This window comes from Neophocaena asiaeorientalis, unplaced genomic scaffold (assembly GCF_003031525.2).
Source record: "Neophocaena asiaeorientalis asiaeorientalis breed wild unplaced genomic scaffold, Neophocaena_asiaeorientalis_V1.1 scaffold192, whole genome shotgun sequence".
Taxonomy (NCBI): domain Eukaryota; kingdom Metazoa; phylum Chordata; class Mammalia; order Artiodactyla; family Phocoenidae; genus Neophocaena; species Neophocaena asiaeorientalis.
The window spans coordinates 4,436,296-4,455,360 of record NW_020185326.1 but is presented as its reverse complement, the minus strand read 5'-3'; the positions used below and the strand labels follow the sequence as shown (position 1 = coordinate 4,455,360).

The 19,065-nt window shown below is 42.3% G+C and overlaps 1 long non-coding RNA gene and 1 other non-coding gene across 2 annotated transcripts in view; both read left to right on the top strand.

Moving 5' to 3' along the window:
• The window catches only part of LOC112392621 (uncharacterized), a 44,032-nt gene that overhangs the window by 11,875 nt on the left and 13,092 nt on the right, over positions 1-19,065 (top strand). The window lies entirely within an intron of this gene.
• LOC112392680 (U6 spliceosomal RNA) lies at positions 1,305-1,411 on the top strand. Its single transcript, XR_003001733.1, has one exon. It is a non-coding gene; the product is annotated as a U6 spliceosomal RNA (small nuclear RNA).

Genomic DNA, 19,065 nt, shown 5'->3' with positions numbered 1-19,065 from the left:
CAAAAAGAGGTTATTCACAGCAAGTTCAAACCACAGCCAACTTGTATAAAACAAGCTTTCCAAACATGGATTTGAAATCATAACAAGTTGATACGTGACACTGGTCCACTCTCAGTGATAGCAATGAGAGGCAGTGGATAAAGGCGAGGGCTGTGCAGTCCATTTCCAGCACTGCAATCTTGAGTGATTTACACAACCAAGGTCTCAGTCTTCTCATCTATAAGCATGGAACTAAGGAGAACATCTGTCTCTGGAGGCAGATTTAGGTGAAGTTAATGAAGCTTAAGCTCACCTGCAGGGGCTGCTCAATTTGTTATATTTATTTTCTTATTCTGAATAAGCATCCATCTTCATGTCTAACTTTGTGTTCATAATTGTGTTTTTTTCTAAGGAAGCCTTCAATACTATATAAATTCCAATCTCCATAGAACCTGAATACACTTCTATCAATATCCCCAGAGTTATTTTGGTAATTAAATAAAGTAATTTGTGTGAAGCTGTAAGCACAGAGTGTGGGGCACAGTAAATGCTCAGTAAACATTAACTATAATTAAAACAATAAAGTAGACCTCGAGGCAAAAGGCAGTAAACCACAAAGAGGATGGAAGATTATATAGTAGAATTCACACCATTGAAAACTTGGAAATACTGTAATTGCAATTGGAGATTTTAACACACCACTTTTAGCCTTTGTGAGATTTGCTAGAAAACAGCCACAGAAAACAAAGATACAGAGGTCAGAATGCTATGATATGGTAGGGTCAATTAAATAGGGATTACTTAGTCTTTTTATATTATGTTCCATGTCGAAAAGACATTTTTGGTTTCCAAAAAGATTTTGTACCAGGAGGTACCTTGTCATTAATATTTGAAAATAATAAAAAGTTAACCAAACAATCTAACCCTTAGAAATAAAAACAATAAATTTTCTAAATAACTATTGGGTAAAAGGGGAAATAAAAGCTGCCATTATAAACTATTTGGTGCAGGAGGCTGGAAGACAATAAAAGCTGTACATACCAAAATTCAGCCTGAGTGCTTAGTCACCGGTGTCATATGGACTCCAGTATTAGAATTCTAGCACCAATGATTAACTGTGTGACCTTGGGACACAGACTAGAACACAGTCATTCTTGTGGGTAGAGAGTTGGAAGGGGTATTGCAGGTTTTTCAACATTTTCACCCTGTTACAGGTTGAATTGTATCTCCCCTAAATTCATATGTTGAAGTCCCAACCCCCAGTATCTCAGAACGTGACTGTATTTGGAGATAGGGCCTTTAAAGAGGTAATTAAGGTGAAATGAGTGCTTGCTTCAGCAGCACATATACTAAAATTGGAATGATACAGAGAAGATTAGCACGGCCCCTGCGCGAGGATGACATGCAAATTCGTGAAGGGTTCCATATTTTTTTATAATCCAATAAAGATGTTAAAAGAAAAAGGTGAAATGAGGTCATAAGGTGGGCCCTACTCCAATTTGACTTGTGTCTTTATAAGAAGAGGAGATTAGGACACACACACACACACACACACACACACACACACAGGGAAGACCATCTGAAGACACAGGGAAGACAGCCATCTACAAACCAAGGAGAGTGGCCTCAAAAGAAACCAGCCCTGTTGACACCTTGATCTTGGATTTCTAACCTCCAGAATTGTGAGAAAATTGATTTCTGTTGTTAAGGCGCTGTGTTTTGTTAGGGCAACCCCAGCAAACTAATACACTCCCCTAACAGAGTGAGCTTCCTTGGAAACCCATCCCAGGCACAGCCCATAATGGCTTAGAGCACAAATTCATATCAGTTTAATACAAAATATTTAATGTTAATTTCCAAAAAGCAAAATAGTCAAACCCTACTTCCAGCCACCTCCAGGCTGAGGGATGGGGGAGAGGCAGGGTGTACAGGCCCCATCTGGGCTGGTGGGTATCAGGAAGCCTGGCCAATGGAATTTTCATTGGCCCATTACAACCTTTCTGGGCTTTGGTTTTCTCATCTGTAAAATAGGGACCATGATTCCTCCCCAGGGCATCCCACTGAATGTTTGTGAAGACTAAAATGTAATGATGAAAAATTTGGGGGTTGGTCTCCCTAATCTGCAGTAATATTAACATGCTCAGAGTGGGAATTCCATGGTGGTCCAGTGGTTGGGACTCCACGCTTCCACTGAAGGGGGCACGAATTTCATCCCTGGTCGGGAAACTAGGATCCCACAAAATGCAAAAAAACAAACAAAAAAAACCTTCTGAATTGCTCTGGGGAAAAGAAGATGAAGAGGGGAGAAAAGATCTAAGTTTTAGGTTTAGGGACATTACAGGGAAACTTTTGTTAATCTAGATGCGTTAATTGTTGTATATTCTAATGGACATACTTCTGGTTATTACATCAAAGTATAGTCGACATCCCTCAACCTTCCCTTCCTTCCCCTTGGAGGATAGTGTCAGCTGCAAAGCTAGAGGTTGTCAGAAAGCGACACCTTGTGGCCTTTGTGGTGTACTGTCCTTGCGTATATTGGGCATCCCCCAGGCTCTTTTGCTAAAGGGCTTAAAAGAGGTACCAAGTAATACCCCCTTCCCCCGACAATATATCCCAAACAGGCAGGTTAGTAATTTGACATCTTTAAAACCAATATATTTTACATTATCCTTTAACCCTTTTTTTAGTGAAGGCAAGAGAAACGGATTTTCTATCAACAAAATCATGTATTTCTTGTGTTCAATATAAAGGTCTGTTACATGCAGTAATGAACATGCCTTAAGTTATTTGGAGTTACCTTCATTGTTGAGTTTTTTACTTCTCTTACTATGGAACAATTTCAGTTTTCTCTTATTAAGGAAGGAGTACAGGCTTATTTAAAGTATGTTTTAAAATTTTTAGGTTTTCTGGTCAGGAAAACATATAATTTCTAACATTTATTTATTTATTTATTTATTTATTTTTTTGCGGTACGCGGGCCTCTCACTATTGTGGCCTCTCCCGTTGCGGAGCCTGCAGGCTCTGTGGCCATGGCTCACGGGCGCAGCCGCTCCGCGGCATATGGGATCCTCCCGGACCGGGGCACGAACCCGTGTCCCCTACATCGGCAGGCGGACTCTCAACCACTGCGCCACCAGGGAAGCCCCTAACATTTATTTTTGAGTAATATCATTTTCAATTGATAGTAAGCCCAAAGAATTCATGTTTATTTGACACATTTATTTTTAAATACATTATTTTATTTTATTATTTTGTCCTCCCAGCTTTATTGAGATATAATCGACATACAGCAACTGTATAAGTTTAAGGTATACAGCATAATGATTTGAATTAGATATATCATGAAATGATTATCACAGTAAGTTTAATGAACATCCATTATCTCATGTAGATATAAAATTAAATAGAAAATTTAATAGAAAAATATTTTTTCCTTGTGATGAGGACTCAGGATTTACTCTCTCAATTTTCATATATAACATACAGCAGTGTTATCTTTATCATGTACATTTTATCCCCAGTACTTATTTATCTTATAACTGGAAGTTTGTACCTTTTGCCTTTATCTAATCCCCCCCCTACACCCCACCTCTGGCAACCACAAATCTAATCTCTTTTTTTTAATGAGTTTGTTTGTGTGATGGTTTATTTTTGAAGTATAATTGACCTACAACACTGTTAGTTCCTGGTGCACAGCATAGTGATAGATATTTTTATACATTGCAAAATGATCACTGCAATAAATCTATTTACACTTTGTTACCATACAAAGATATTAAATAATTATTGACTATATCTGTCACACTGTACATTTCATACTGTACTCTATTTTTAGTTTTGAGGAATCTCCATACTGTTTTCCATAATGGCTGCACCAATTTACATTCCCACCAACAGTGTAGGAGGGTCCCTTTTTCTCCACACCCTCTCCAGCATTTATTTATAGACTTTTTAATGATGGCCATTCTGACTGGTGTGAGGTGGTACCTCAGTGTAGTTTTGATTTGCATTTCTCTAATAATTTGTGATGATGAGCATCTATTCATGTGATTTTTTGGCTATCTGTATTATTTGGAGAAATGTCTATTTAGATCTTATGCCCATTTTTTGATTGGGTTGTTTGCTTTTTTGTTATTGAGTTGTATGAGCTGTTTGCATATTTTGGAAATTAAGCCCTTGTTGGCTGCATCATTTGCAAATATTTTCTCTCAGTCTATTGGTTGTATTTTCATTTTGTTTATGGTTTTCTTTGCTGTACAGAAACTTGTAAGTTTGATTAGGTCCCATTTGTTTCCTTTTGCTTCTATTTCTATTGCCTTGGGAGACTGAACTAAGAAAACATTGGTCAGATTTATGTCAGAGAATGTTTTGCCTGTGTTCTCTTCTGGGAGTTTTATGGTGTCATGTTTTATATTTAAGTCTTTAAGCCATTTTATTTTTGTGTATGGTGTAAGGGTGTGCTCTAACTTCATTGATTTACATGGAGCTGTCCAACTTTTCCAATACAACTTGCTGAAGAGACTGTCTTTCCCCCATTGGATATTCTTGCCTCCTTTGTTGAGATTAATTGCCCATAGGTGTGTGGGTTTATTTCTGGGCTCTCTATTCTGTTCTGTTGATCCATATGTCTGTTTTTGTGCCAATACCACATTGTTTTGATTACTGTAGCTTTGTAGTATTGTCTGAAGTCTGGGAGGGTTATGCTTCTTGCTTTTTCTTTTTTCTTCCACAGGATAATTTTGGCAATTCTGGGTCTTTTATGGTTCCACATAAATTTTAGGATTATTTGTTCTAGTTCTGTGAAAAATGTCATGGATAATTTGATAGGGATTGCTTTAAATCTGTAGATTGCTTTGGGTAGTATGACCATTTTAATAATATTAATTCTTCCAATCCAAGAGCATGGGATATCTCTTTGAATCTTCAGTTTCCTTTATCAATGTCTTGTAATTCTCAGCATGTAAGTCTTTCACGTCCTTGGTGAGGTTTATTCTTTTTTTTTGCTGCGATTTAAAAAGGAATTGTTTGTTTGCATTCCCTTTCTGATAGTTCATTGTTAGTGTAAAGAAATGCAACCAATTTCTTTTTTAAAAAAAAATAGATTTATTTATTTTTGGCCATGTTGGGTCTTCGTTGCTGCCCGTGGGCTTTCTCTAATTGCAGCGAGCAGGGTCTGCTCCTCGTTGCGATGCACGGGCTTCTCATTGCGGTGGCCTCTCTTGTTGTGGAGCATGGGCTCTAGGCGCGCGGGCTTCAATAGTTGTGGCGCGTGGGCTCAGTAGTTGTGGCATGTGGGCTCTAGAGTGCAGGCTAAGTAGTTGTGGCACATGGGCTTAGTTGCTCTGCAGCATGTGGGGTCTTCCCGGACCAGGGCTCAAACCCGTGTACCCTGCATTGGCAGGCACATTCTTAACCACTGTGCCACTAGGGAAGCCCTGCAACCGATTTCTGTATGTTAACCTTGTATCCTGTTACCTTGCTGAATTTATCAATTGTAGTAGCTTTTGTGTGGAGTCTTCAGGGTTTTCTATATATGTCATCTGCATATAATGACAGTTTTACCTCTTCCCTACCAATTAGAATACCTTTTATTTATTTTTCTTGTCTGATTGCTGTAGCTAGGACTTCCAAGTGTTTAACTTCCAAATGTTGAAGAGAAGTGGTAAGAGTTGGCATCTTGTCTTGTTCCAGATTTTAGTGGGAAGGCGTTCAGCTTTTCACTGTTGAGTATTACGTTGGCTATTGGTTTGTCATAAATAGCTTTTATTATGTTGAGATATGTTCCCTCTATATACACTTTGGTAAGAGTTTTTATCATTAATGGATGTTGAATTTTGTCAAATGCTTTTCCTGCATCTACTCAGATGATCATGTTGTTTTTGCCTTTTCTTTTGTTGATGTGGTGTATCACATTGATTTGCATATGTTGAACCATCCTTGTTACCCTGGGATGAATCCAGTCTGGTTGTGATGTATGATCTATTTTATGTGTTGTTGGATTCAATTTGCTGATATTTTGTTGAGAATTTTTACATCTGTATTCGTCAAAGATACTGGCCTGTCGTTTTCTTTTTTGGTAGTGTCTTTGTCTGGTTTTGGTAGCAGGGTGATGGTGGCTTCATAGAATGTCTTTGAGAGTGTTCTTTCTTCTTCAATCTTTTGGAAGAGTTTGAGGAGGATTGGTGTTAAGTTCTCCCTTTTATGTTTGGTAGAATTTGCCTGTAAAGCCATCTGGCCCTGGACTTTGTGGGGAGTTTTTAAAATTACAGATTCTATTTCACTTTTAGAGATGGGTCTGTTCGAGTTATCTGTTTCTTCTTGATTCAGTTTTGGTGGGCTGTATGTATTTAGAAAGTTGTCCATTCTGGTTGTTGAATTTGTTGGCATATAATTGTTCATAGTATTCTCTCATGATTTTTTGTATTTCCATGGTGTCAGTTGTGATTTCACCTCTTTCATTTCTTTTGTTTATTTGGGTCTTCTCTCTTTTCTTCTTGGTGAATCTGTCCAGAGGTTTGTCAATTTTGTTTACCCTTTCAAAGAACCAGCTCTTGGTTTTATTGGGGGTTTTTTCCTATTGTTTTTAATCTCTATTTTATTTATTTCCTCATTGAATGAGTTCGGAAGCGTTCCTCCCTCTGCAATTTTTCTGGAATAGTTTCAGACGGATAGATGTTAACTCTTCTCTAAATGTTTGATAGAATTCTTCTGTGAAGCCATCTGGTCCTGGACTTTTGTTTGTTGGAAGTTTTTAATCACAGTTTCAATTTCAGTACTTGTGATTGGTTTGTTCATATTTTCTGTTTTTTCCTGGTTCAGTCTTGGAAGATTGTACCTTTTAAGAATTTTTCCATTTCTTCCAGGTTATCCATTTTATTGGCATACAGTTGCTTGTAGTAGTCTCTTATGATCCTTTGTATTTCTGCAGTGCCAGTTGTAATTTTTCCTTTTTCATTTCTAATTTTATTGATTTGAACCCTCTCCCTTTTTTTCTTGATGTCTTGCTGAAGGTTTATCAATTTTGTTTATCTTTTCAAAGAACCAGCTTTTAGTTTCATTGATCTTTTCTGTTGTTTTGTCTCTATTTCATTTATTTCTGCTCTTTCTGATTTCTTTTCTTCTACTAACTTTGAGTTTTGTTTTTTCTTCTTTCTCTAGTTGCTTTAATTGTAAGGTTAGATTGTTTATTTGAGATTTTTCTTGTTTCCCGAGGTAAGATTGTACTGCTATAAACTTCCCTTTTAGAACTGCTTTTGCTGCATCCCATAGGTTTTGGATCAGCATTCTTTCGTTTTCATTTGTCTCTAGGTATTTTTCAATTTCCTCTTTGATTTCTTTAGTGATCCATTGGTTGTTTAGTAACGTATTGTTTAGCCTCCACGTGTTTGTGTTTTTTACAATTTTATTTCTTGTAGTTGATTTTTTTTTTTTTTGCGGTACGCGGGACTCTCACTGTTGTGGCCTCTCCCGTCGCGGAGCACAGGCTCCGGATGTGCGGGCTCAGCGGCCATGGCTTATGAGCCCAGCTGCTCCGCAGCATGTGGGATCTTCCCGGACTGGGGCACAAACCCGTGTCCCCTGCATCAGCAGGCGGACTCTTAACCATTGTGCCACCAGGGAAACCCTCTTGTAGTTGATTTTTAATCTCATACTGTTGTGGTCAGAAAAGACGCTTGATATGATTTCAATTTTCTTAAATTTACTGAGGCTTGCTTTGATCTTTACTGGAGAATATTCCATGTGCACTTGAGTAGAATGTGTATTCTGCTGCTTTTGGATGGAATGCTCTATAGATATCAGTTAAGTCCAGCTGGTCAAACATGTCATTTAAGGCCTCTGTTTCCTTATTGATTTTCTTTCCAGATGATCTGTCCATTGATGTAAGGGTTACTTACATCAATGGACAGACCACTATTATTGTGTTACTGTTGATTTCACTGTTTATGGCTGTTAGCATTTGCCTTATATATTGAGGTGCTCCTATGTTGGGCGCATATATATGTACAATTATTATATCTTCTTGGATTGATCCTTTGATCATTATGTAGTGTCCTTTGTCTCTTGTAACAGTCTATTTTAAGTCTATTTTGTCTGATATGAGTATTGCTACTCCAGCTTTCTTTTCATTTCCATCTGCATGGAATACATTTTTCCATCCTCTCACTTTCAGTCTGTATGTGTCCCTAGATCTGAAGTGAGTCCCTTGTAGACAGCATATGTACAGGTCTTGTTTTTGTATCCATTCAGTCAGTCTGTGTTTTTTGGTTGGAGGATTTAATCCATTTACATTTAAGATAATTATCGATATGTATGCTCTTACTGCCATTTTATTAATTGTTTTGTTTTTGTAGGTGTTTTTTCTTCCCTTCCTCTTTTGTTCTCTTCTCTTGTGATTTGATGACTATTTTTTTTTCTTTTTTGTGGCTGTGCCCTTGTGGCTTGCGGGATCTTAGTTCCTCAACCAGGGATTGAACCCAGGCCCCAGCAGTGAAAGTGCAAAGTCCTAACCACTGGACAGCCAGAGAACTCCCTGATGACTATCCTTAGCGTTGTGTTTGGATTGTTTTTTCTTTTTCATGTGTGTGTATCTACTGTAGTTTTTTGGTTTGCGGTTACCATGAGTTTTTGATATAGCAGTCTATGTATTTACAAGATTGCTTTAAGTTGCTGGTCTCTTAATTTCGAATGCATTTCCAGTATTCTGCATTTGTACTATCCTCACGATTTCTGGTTTTGATATCATATTTGTATGTGAATGATTTCCTACCTTTATGTATGTTTGCCTTTACTGGTGGGCTTTTCTATTTGTCATTTTCTTGTTTCTAGTTTGGCCTTTTCTTTTCTTAGGGAAGTTCCTTTAGCATTTCTTGCAAAGCTGGTCTGGTGGTGCTGAATTCTCTTAGCTTTTGCTTGTTTGTAATGCTTTTGATTTCTCTGTCGAATCTGAATGAGAGCCTTGCTGGGTAGAGTCTTCTTGGTTGTAGGTTCTTCTCTTTCATCACTTTAAATATATCATGCTGCTTCCTTCTGGCCTGCAGGATTTCTGCTGAGAAATCAGCTGATAACCTTATGGGAATTCCCTTGTATGTTATTTGTTGCTTTTCCCTTGTTGCTTTTAATATTTTTCTTTGTCTTTAATTTTGGTCAAGTTGATTACTATGTGTCTTGGCGTGTTCCTTTTTGGGTTGATCCTGCCTGGGACTCTCTGTACTTCCTGGACTTGGGTGACCGTTTCCTTTTGCATGTTAGGGAATTTTTCAGCTATTATCTCTTCAGATATTTTCTTAGGTCCCTTTTTTTTCTCTTCTCCTTCTGGGACTCCTATAATGCAAATATTGGTGCATTTATTGTTGGTGCAGAGGTCTCTTAGACTGTCCCCATTTCTTTCTTTTTTTTTTTAATTAATTTTATTTTGGGCTGCATTAGGTCTTTGTTGCTGCATGTGGGCTTTCTGTAGTTGTGGAGAGCAGGGGCTACTCTTTGTTGCGGTGCACGGGCTTCTCATTGTGGTGGCTTCTTTTGTTGTGGAGCACTGGCTCTAGGCGCACGGGCTTCAGTAGTTGTGGCACGCGGGCTTCAGTAGTTGTGGCTTGCGGACCCTTGAGCACAGGCTCAGTAGCTATGGCGCACAGGTTTAGTTGCTCCATGGCGTGTGGGATCTTCCTGGACCAGGGCTCAAACCCATGTCCCCTGCATCGGCAGGCAGATTCTTAACCACTGTGCCACCAGGAAAGTCCCATGTCCTCATTTCTTGACCTTCCTTTTTTCTTTATTCTGTTCCGTGTTAGTGATTTCCACCAATCTGTCTTCCAGCTTACTTATTCGTTCTGCCTCATATATTCAGTGATTGATTCCTTCTAGTGTATTTTTTATTTCAGTTATTATATTGTTCATGTCTGTTTGTTTGTTCTTTAAAACTTCTAGCTCTTTGCTAAACATTTCTTGTATCTTCTTCGTCTGTGCCTCCCTTCTTTTTCTGAGATCTTGGATCATCTTTATCATTATTCTGGATTCTTTTTCAGGCAGATTGCCTATCTCCACTTCACTTAGTTGTTCTTCTGAGGTTTTATCTTGTTCCTTCGTCTGGAGCATATTTCTCTGTCATCTTATTTTGTCGAACTTTTTGTGTTTGTGGGCTTTGTTCCACAGGCTGCAGGATTGTAGTTTTTCTTGCCTCTGGTATCTGCCCCCTGGTGAGAGAGGTTGGGCCAGGGGCTTGTGCAAGCTTCCTGGAGGGAGGGAGTGGTGCCTGCCCACTGGTGGGTAGAGCTGGATCTTGTCCCTCTGGTGGGCAGGGCCGTGTCAAGGGGAGTGGCTAGGTGTAGTTGTGGGGTCAGGAAGACTTTAGGCAGCCTGTCTGTTGATACATGGGGCTGTGTTCCCACCCTGTTGGTTGTTTGGCCTGAGGCATCCCTGCACTGGAGCCTGTAGGCTACTGGGTGGGGCCAGGTCTTGGTGCCAAAATGGCAACCTCCAACCTCCAGGAGCTCGTGCTAGGGAATATTCCCTAGGGACCTCTGCCACAAGTGTCCTTGCCCCCACAGTGGGCCACAGCCAACCCCCACCTCCCCAGGAGACCCTTCAAGACCTGCAGGTAGGTCTGGCCCAGGCTCCTATGGAGTTACTGCTTTGCCCTGTGTCCCAGTGCTTGTGAAACCGCATGTGTGCCCTCTAAGAGTGGAGTCTCTGTTTCCCCCAGTCCTGTGGAGCTCCTGCACTCAAACTTTGCTGGCCTTCAAAGCCAAATGCCCTGGGGGCTCCTCCTCCTGATGCCAGACCCCCAGGGTGAGGAGCCTGATGGGCTCAGAACTCTCACTCCAGTGGGAGAACCTCTGCCATATAATTATTTTCCAGTTTGTGGGTCACCCACTGGCAGTATGGGATTTGATTATATCACGAAAGCACCCCTCTTACTGTCTTGTTGTGTCTTCTTCTTTGTCTTTGGATGTAGAGTATCTTTTTTGGTAGGCTCCAGTGTTTTTTTTGGTCAGTGGTTGTTCAGCAATTAGTTGTGATTTTGGTGTTTTCATCAGAGGAGGTGAGCTCAAGTCCTTCTACTCTGCCATCTTATCTCCAATCCCTGTAGATGTATTTTTTTGTTTTAATTTTTTTAATTTTTAATTTAATTAATTTTGGCTATACTGCACAGCTTGTGGGATCTTAGTTACCCGATCAGGGATTGAACCCGAGTCCTCAGCAGTGAGAGTGTGGAGTCCTAACCATCGTACCTCCAGGAAATTCCCCCTGTAGATGTATTTTTGATGTATTTGTGGGAGGAGGTGAGTTTCATGTCCTTTTACGCTGTCATCTTGAATACCTCCCAGAATGCGTGGGCTTCTGACACTTCCTTGATCCCTTCCTCCCTCCTCCTTCCTTCTCTTCCTACCTTTTCTTCTTTTCTTCTCATCCCATTGTTTCATCAATTTATCTGTACTCACGTCTCATAGAAACCAGGTTTTACTAGTTTTTCTTGAAACTACAGAGTAGATGAGATTTGACATTTACTTCTATTTCCTGAGGGAAATCTTTTCCCAAAGTATGTTCAGTCTTAGCTTATTGTATAATGTTTGTCTTTATGCTGTAGAATCTTCATAGACTACATTTTTTCCTACCCAGGAAAAGGCATATTTTATTGAGGTATGTACTTACGATGTGTGATTATATATATATGGTGTGTGTGTGTGTCTTGTATACGTATACTCACGTGTGTGGTTTTCTGTATATGTGTGTATATTTACATATATAATCACACATAAATGTACAGTTTAAAGAATTTTCATGAAGAGAATACAACCCAGTGCTCAGATAAAAAATCAGAACACATCAAGCACTCAGGAGCCCTCCTCATACCATCTTCCCCACTGCCTGTTCCTGCAAAGGGTAACCACTATTCTGATGTTTAATAGGTTAGTTTTACTTGTTTTTGAACTTTATATTAATGGAATCTTAGAGTATATTCTCTTTTATGTCTGGCTTCTTTCCCTTCACGTGTTTGTTAGATTCATTTTTGTTATATGTAGTTAATACTTTTTCCCGTTCTCACTGGTATATGATATTCCACTCTGTGAATATATTGCATCAAAATTTTTTTCTCTTCTACTGTTGATAGCATTTGGGTAATTTCCAGTTTTTGCCAGCCTGGTCATTCTAAGCAGTGAATATCTTATCCAGGGCTGCCATTTCACCCCAGAAGGGTGAGCATCTTCCATCTTGCTTCCCATGCCTTGGGATGCTAACAGAGTCCTTCTGCCAGATCTTGGAGGCCTGAGTGCTCCGGATTCAGTGGTCAAGGGTGGGAGTAGGGGGATCTGGGCAGCTTGGGTAGAGTTTTGTCTCTGTATAGCTTCTTCCATGCTGTTGGCTTGCCTGGGCTTCAGTGCAGTGAGGGTTTCCCCCTGCTTGCACTGCCCAGGGCCAGAGATGCTCAGACCAGGGTTTAGAGCCTCAGGTGATGGCCTTGGATGAATCTCAGAGGTGTGCAAATCTATAAAATTTTAAAAGATTGTGTTTTCATTTGAAGATCATGTAAAACAAATTAAATAGGCATATTCTGGGTCATCTGAATCAAGCTAATTCTTAGGAGGCTATTTAAGAAAGTATAAAGAGGGTGTGTGTTCCAGCGTCGGACTGCTGTGTTCAAATTTTCACTCCATCCCAGCTGTGTGACCCGGGACAACACTCACGCACTATGCCTGAGTGCCTTTAGCTGTAAAAGGGCAGCAGTAACTGTTCCTACTCTGGGGTCCCTGTGAGATCTAAATGAGATTAAGCCTGCAGAGCCCTTTGCCTAGTGCTTAATGAGCATCAGTGCTCAATCACCATTCGATCTGTGTGTATTATCTGGATGGCCTCATGATTGTCAGTGGCGCATGAGAAAAAAGAAAGTGGGTTTAATAGAGAAGTGATGTGTTAGAGCTGACTGAAGGACAAATGATATCACAGTGTGTTGAATAAATGAAAAGTTCACAGTAGTTTAAATAAAGAAAAGCAGTGTGATAATTGAGTCATCACACCAGGCAGGCTGAACTCAAAGGGATGTACGTGCCTGGGAGCAGTTGGTGCTCTGCTTGCGTTATGAGCTGCAACTTATTTTTCAGCAAAACGTCATCTATCCCTTTAAATCAGATGTTTTTATTCGTTTTGTTATTTTCTTTGCATTCAAGTTATAAATTTGTTTGGCTTTTATATGAAGGATATAAGCATGAGTTTACGTCTAGTTTGAACATATTTAGGTAACTTGCTTTATAAAAACAATTTAAGTCAGCACTGCGTCTTAAAAGGTAACCCTGTGGTTTCAGATGCTGCCCTAGGTCTTTGGCATTGGAATTCAGGTGGAGGGAAAGCAAATGTTTTTCCTCTTGGCACAGGGCTCTACCTCTCCTGTGGGCGTGGTGGACCAGAGCAGAGAGAGTAGCCATGACCTCGAGTGCAAAGCTGGCTGAGCTGACAGCTCTTCAACACCGCCAGTCTGCAGGCTGGCAGCTTCTCCAATTTTACACCCTCCCAAAGGTTTGTTTGTGGACTTTATTTTGTGATCCAGTTGACCATGGTGTTACTGCTGTGCTTTATAGTATTTCTACCTTTGCAGTCAGGATCTTTGAGACTTATGGCTCTAAGGGATAAAATGTTTCCTGTTACTTATGTAACCTAGATGTCAGCAAGGATCATGCTGCCTGGCGAGATCTAGAGGGGATTAATCCAAACTTCCCATTTTTCCCATACCTGGCTCTGGAAAAGGCCAGCGCCTTTCTGGTGCTTCTGTGGATTTCCATGGACCTTGTACTCGTGCTCACCTCTGGCTCCCTGTTCCTACTTGTGTAGGGAGCATATTTTCCCCTCTGCATCTTCTTTTATCCCCACTTTGGCTTCCATCCAAACATAGAATTTGTCCTTTTCTTTCATTTCTGCTAAAACCCACGAGACTTTTGCTTGTATAGTAAACATTACTGAAGGTTTAGGGATATTTTGCGGGAGGGAGTGAAGTGAAGGGAAGAAGAGGGTTTATTTTATAGCAACACAAATGATTTGACATCAGATGTTTGATGTTTCTGTTCTTCCAAGTCTTTCAGCCATTCTACCCCCTTCCTCTCTCACCTTTCTCTCTCCTTCCACTCCCAAATTTCTAGTCCTTTCAAACAGAACTGTTCCCCTGTCTCTTTTTAAGCCTTGTCTTCAGAATCTTACCTTTTCACCCCCACAGCTTGTCAAGATAGTCTCCCTAACAATTTCCTTCCCAAAATGCATTCTGTTGTTAGGGAGTTAGATGACTGTGGGCTGCCCCCTGCACCTATTGAAGCTCTTCATTTTACATTCCTCTTGTCTGGGAATAGAACAAATATCAGCTCAGTGCTTACAAAGCACTTTCACCTACATGAGCCCCTGGGTGAAATATCATGCCCATTTTACAGATGTGGAACCAGAAGCTCAGAGAGGTTGAGTGAATCATCTGAAGCCACATAGCCAGCTAAGTGGGGGAGTAGAAATCCGCACCCAGATCGAAGATTTTGATCTATGACCCATGTCATCATACACAGACAGGATGAATGCTGTCTGAACCTTCAGGGATCTGAGGCCACATGGATTCCAGTGTAAATGATTAACATGGGACAACCCAGTTGGCCTGGGGAGGGGGACGGGGGGGCAGCCCCAGCAGGTGTGTGCATTCTCCAGGAGTTGGACTGCCAGTTCCCACCCCATGCCTTCCTCTTCCTTCTGTCTCTTGCTGGCTAGCTCCTTCTCATCTTCAGGTCTAGGTATAGAACTGGCTACATAATGTGTGGGGCGCAGTACAAAATGAAAATGCTGGGCCTCTTGTTCAAAAGTTATTAAGAATTTTAAAACGACAGGAGAACATTAAGCTAAGTATGGGACTCTTGGAAGCAACTATACCGGTCATATGCCCACAAAGCCAGCCCTGTATGAAGGTTACCCCCTCCACCCTCTGCCAGGAAGCATCCTCTGGCTCCGCATTCTGAGCTCGGTGCTTATCATATGCTGTCATCATTTCTTTTTCATGCGCCTGTTCCCCCGTTACTCTGTGAGCTTCGTGAGACCTGTGTCTTGTTCACTGTTGTTTCCTGTGTCAGCACAGGCCCTGACGAAGAGCAGGGGCTCAGTGGATGCCCCATTGGGGGCTTGAGGCTCCTGAAAGTGAGACCTGGAGGAACCAGGTGGTGAATAGTAATGTTCAGGCAGTACCCACCCAGGACCACACAAGTTCAGACCAGGCATGACTGAGCCTATGGGACTTGGCAGGGGTTTCGGGCATGGGGTGGAGGTGAGGTGGGAACTCATTTTCTCTTCAAGAGAATATGTTAATCATTTACTGCCCAGGACCTCACAAACCCTGCTCCTCAGGGCCAAGTAAGGTGTGACCAGCCAGGGAGGTGGGGCACAGGCAGGGGACAAGGGCAGAGAGCATGGAACAGACACAGAGCCCTTACTGGGGCTACACAGCCTGGCCCACTGACCCTTCTTTAGCCTCCTGAGGCTTCTAAGGCCCCCATGCCCCTTACCCACCCTCCCTGCTCAATGGTGTGTGTGGGAACAGGGAACTATTTCTCTAATGTCTCCTCAAAGCTAGGGGAAGGGAAGAGGGCAGAATTCTCAGAGGTTTCAGACAACAAGGAGCCCTCATGTGGAACCCCCTGATTCCCACAGATTTCTTTTGGTTCTAAGTGATGGAAACCCTACTCTGTAAGCAGAAAAAGAGATGTATAATATTAGCTGAAAACTGAGAAGCTCAAGGGCAGATGTATCTTTAGGGATTGCTGATTCTTGAGCCCAAATGATGTCACCAGAGCTCAGTTTCTCACTTTTCATTTCTTTCTGGTTGGAGGGCAAGGTTTGAGACCTCCTGAAAACTCTGGCCAAAACCCTGGATGGGCTGTGATTGGCTGGGCTTAGGTAATGAGCACATCTTTGATCCAATCCCTGTGTGTAGGGATGGGAGCAAGGATGGTCCCTCCAGATTCCCTCCCATAGGTCCCTCTCCTCCCCTGTACTGCTGTGCATAGGGCTGTGCTGCCAGGGGAGGGGCAGGAACGGGATGGATCGGCAGAGCAGCCAGTGACCACTGGTGTTTTTTTTGTTTTTTTAACCCAGCACCACCTCCTCTCTGTGTCACTGGCTTCTAAGCCTCTAGAGTCAGGTCCCAGGAGGATTCTTGTAGAGAGGAGACTGCTGAGCGTGGGGAACTGCCTGGAAAGTCAGGGCTCTGGCTGGTGCCCCAGGTTCCCTGTTTCTAGAAACCTCTTCCCATCTTCCTTCAGAGCAGATCCCAGGGTTGTCTGCACAGCACAGGGTGAGGAGACCACCAAGCAGTACTTTCTCAACTCCAGATTGCCTCTCTTTGAGGCTGGGAAATATTTTTTATTTTAGTTTTACCTCAGAAATAAGCCAATCATAACCAAAGGAAGACAAAGAGAACCCTATATGAAAGAATTAAGTGCCCGCTGCTCTTGGGTCCTTTCCTTTAGACTTCTGTTACCACAAACCTGTTCCCCAAGGCCAAGCAAGGCATGAAGAACTCTACTGATGATGGTGATGAGCATTTTCTTCAGCCCTGTGGGCATTTCTCTTTTTTCAGATGTATTCAGAGGAAAGACCAAATTTTTTATCAGTTGATTCCATATTTAGTGGGAAAATAGGAAGATTTCTCAAGAACCTGAGGTGGTGGAGAAATGTCTCCCTGCTGTGGTTGTTCTACCTGTGGTTCTGGGTCAGGCGTGAGGAAGGAGCTGGATCTTAAAGCCAGGAAATCCAGGTTCCATGCCTGCCCTCTCAGGACCTTCAGGTCGACCTTGTCTCCTGTCACTGGGCCTCGCTTGCCCCACCTGTAAAGTGAGGGGTTGGACAAGATGACCCCACAGTTCCTTCTTAGCTCTTAATTTCTGTGAGTCTAGGTCAGGTCGAGAAGGAAGACCAATCAGGATTCTGGTTCTGTTCCTGCCCTTGCCATGACTCACTAGGTGACCTTGGGTAAGTTCCTTATCTTGTTGGACCTGTTCCCCACCCTTGAACATCCTATATCCCATAGGAGGGCTGTCTAAAAAGTGGTCAGTATTCAGGAGTCCTTTTCCTCAGCAGGCTCACCACTGAGGACCCTGTGTACTAGGAAACTCTAGACTGGGTCCAGCCCCCCGTATCTGGGGCTCACACCTAGTCACATGGCTTCAGGCCTCCCTGCCCTATTTAGGCCACTCTGGCCTTGCTCTGTCTTCCAGACCCGGAAACCAATATGGACATGCCTCAGCCAAAATGTTCAACTCTGCAAAAGCCTCATCAAGGAATGTTCTGAGCCAGTGGGAGGGCCTGATGCTGGGTAGGACATCGAGGAAGTAGATGTGACTCCCATCCTTGGGGAGCTCATTGTCTGGGGTGGAGAGGAAGGGCCAGTGTGAGCCTTTACCAGATGTGGTGAGAGAGGGACAGTGGAAGAGAGGATTTCAAGTCGGGGGAACTAAGAGGAGGTTTTGGATGGGACGTTGAAGGATGGGGTGGACCTGAGATGGAGCTGCAGGCTGAGGGCCCAGTGCAGTGGAGGAAGTGCAAACAGTCTGTAGCGTCTGGGGGAGGAGGCTGATGAGTCTGGAAGGAGCATGACATCAAGTCTCCAGAGGCTGTCATGGCCTGGACTCGGGGCTGGGGAGGCAGTGAGCGTTCTAGACTGGTCAGGAACCTTTTGGTTGCAACTGATGGGAACTGAACTTGAACTAACCTAGGCAAAAAGGGTGATTTATTGGGAGAACTGAGAATCTGAGGAAGGTCTGAACATCCCAGCACGGGAAAGACGAGGGTGCTGCTGGCTTTCAGGAACAGCTGACCCGGTGCTTGGACACCATCAGGACCCATCTCTTGATCCTGTTTCTCTGTGCTGGCTTCATTTTTCTCTTTCGTGGCTAATTTCTCTGCATGGGGAAGGGACTTACTGGCCCAGCTCAGGTTCTCACCCCTGGATCTATCACCACATGGTAACAGGCTGCTCTGCTACTGCCTGCAGAAGCCAGGGGAAGGCAGCTTCTGAAGGAAGGGACCATGCTGAGCAGGCACCCCCAGAGCCTTTCCCTGAGTTTCTTAGCAGGAGAATATGGCCTGATTTGACCTGCACTTTGGGAAGAGTAGGCATTAAAGACAACAGTTTTCTTCCTTTTATTCATAAAAACAAATTTGCAACAATTTATTAAAAATTGATACCATGCAATAGGGGTACGAGAAATTCCTCATTTACATTTGATTCTGGCAGTTCCAGTCTAATTTAAAGCGTTTGTGCACTAACATTGGAAAACACCTTCAGGCTGAAGCCTCTTCGGAAGTGTATGGTGTTTGCTGCATATAAAAGGACAGAACCATTAAATAGCTAGAGTCACTTCTGTGGGTCTTGTTATTTGTGGGGAAATTTAAAAAAAAACAGGTGAACCTACAGTATCATTAAGACAGAGAATGTACTGTGTGGGTTAACCTAGAAGACTGCACGCTCAGGAGTCACAGTGGGTCACAGATGCACACACTCACCTCCGACTGTCCAGTGCTTTTTCTTTTTTTCTTTCCTGCTATGCTGGATTAATATTTCTACAGGTATTGTTTCTGTGTGCGTGTATACATTATGTACAATGAATTGTTTGTTTCCCTTTGAAAAATTAATGTGGTCCTTTAAATCTGGTTTGGTGAAATCAAGAAAGAAAGTAAATACTGTAATACACAGTGAGTAACAACACCGATTTTTAGTGCCTAAACAGACAGTGACTTCAACTTGACCTGTGATGTGTTAACATTATTTTTCCCCTAAAAGCTACAGTACCTCCGTAACCTCTCTCTGGGGGAGGGGAGGGGAACTCTATGCTACGTGAAATAGGGTGTTTTGAAATGTTGGTGATGGTAAGATTCCCATGGGCCCTTTTGTCAAACCCTGGTGGTGACAACACTGTATTCCTGACTTCAGTGGTCTGGGAAGAGATTATTGCCTGCCTGTTGAAGCTGCCATTAGGTTTCTTTAGGGAGTTGAGCGACTGCTCAGTTGTGCAGACGTCCGGGACATTGTCATTCAGGCCTTTCTTTAGCAAATGAACCTGTCCCAGGAATGTCACA